This window comes from Octopus bimaculoides, chromosome 4 (genome assembly GCF_001194135.2).
Source record: "Octopus bimaculoides isolate UCB-OBI-ISO-001 chromosome 4, ASM119413v2, whole genome shotgun sequence".
NCBI classification, from domain to species: domain Eukaryota; kingdom Metazoa; phylum Mollusca; class Cephalopoda; order Octopoda; family Octopodidae; genus Octopus; species Octopus bimaculoides.
This window is the reverse complement of record NC_068984.1, coordinates 137516830-137518254: the sequence shown is the minus strand read 5'-3', so window position 1 is coordinate 137518254 and position 1425 is coordinate 137516830. Positions and strand designations below refer to the sequence as shown.

The following is a 1425-nucleotide window of genomic DNA, read 5'->3' as shown; positions in this document are numbered from 1 at the left end:
TTACTCCATCATATTCTCAGAAAATCTGTAGAAGTAGCGGTGAATTTTTGTGTCATGAAACAAACATTTCCCAATTCTATCAGTGTACAGGAGATGAAACTGGTATATTACATACTTGTGCTCAAGGACTACATTTCAATCCATCAGTTAAAATCTGTGACTGGCCAGGCAGTAACTATTGCAGTATAGAGAGAGATCATTCAAAAACCACCAAGTTAAATACTGTTGGAGCTGTTACTAAATCACTCAGAAAGTCTGTAGTTATCACTCACAGTGTTCCTTTCAAGCCAACTTCAACACTAAGTAAAATTTTGTCAACCACTACTTCTAAACCATCAACTCATCCTCAAACCACTACTTCTAAACCATCAAACCATCATCAAACTACAAAGAAACCTAAACTCACTGGTGAGTAATATATTTTCAAGAATTTTATACACCAAACCTCTTCTTTGAGTGAAATTTTTATCTCTATCTCTTGCCATAGTAGTAACTTAATATGAAATAAGTGATCTCTGATTGTCGAACTAAAGTTATATACCATCCAATTTATAGCACTCTGAATTTGCTATTTATTCAACACTGCTTTTTTCTCTGCGCTTTCTTTTAATCTTAAAATATTTCTTATTCCAAGCAATCATTTATTGTTTTATGTAAGCGTTTTGCATCTTACAGACGACCTTTCTTTAAAATATTAAATAGTACAAAGCGTAAATGTGTTTACTATTCAGATTATAACATCTCACCTGTTAACGATCTTGTATACATGTTAAATAGATTATTTTAGATTCGAGGTATTGTATGTAGCTATGTGTTTTGTGAAAACGTCGAAGTATTGAAGTTATTCATTTGGAATGAAAATTTAAGCAATATATTGTCAAGCATACGTAGCATTGTAATCAAACCTAACATGTTATTTCTAAGGGGTTCACTATTTAAAACTCATGGCGGAATTTTGGAAAAGCAGTTCCTCGAATTTCCATACCTTATGGGAAAGGTAAAGGGTAAAGAAGGTAAAGGGTAAAGAAGGTAAAAAATTGTGGGAGATTGAAATTTTGGGGCAAAGAAATTTGCAGAATCGTATTTATTGTTGTATGAAATACAGAAATACTAAAAAAATATAAGAAGAAAAAAAGAAACTAGGTGGTGCCATGTCGGAGTCACTACACGTTTAATGAATGCACACGTGAATCGGTTCTTCCAGGAACCACAATTTTCAGTGTTTATTAACACTTTCCTTTCTGCGTGACATGAGACTTCGACGGAGCTTCTATCCAAAAACTTCAAAATTTTATCCATTTATGGTAAATGATACTGAAATTATTTTAAAAATATGTTTTTATTTGCCTAGTTAATCGGTCTGATAGTGAGGCATAATTATTTTCATCTGAAAACCACGAGAAGTTTTGGATCTTTTCTGTTGCT

At 32.6% G+C, this 1425-nt stretch overlaps 1 protein-coding gene across 1 annotated transcript in view; it reads left to right on the top strand.

Moving 5' to 3' along the window:
* Window positions 1-6: 6 nt before the first annotated feature.
* The window catches only part of LOC106883724 (chitin deacetylase 7), a 4012-nt gene continuing 2593 nt past the window's right edge, over window positions 7-1425 (top strand). Inside the window, exon 1 of the mRNA XM_014934836.2 lies at window positions 7-408. The gene's annotated coding sequence lies outside the window, so the exon portion shown is untranslated. The remainder of the gene's footprint in view (window positions 409-1425) is intronic.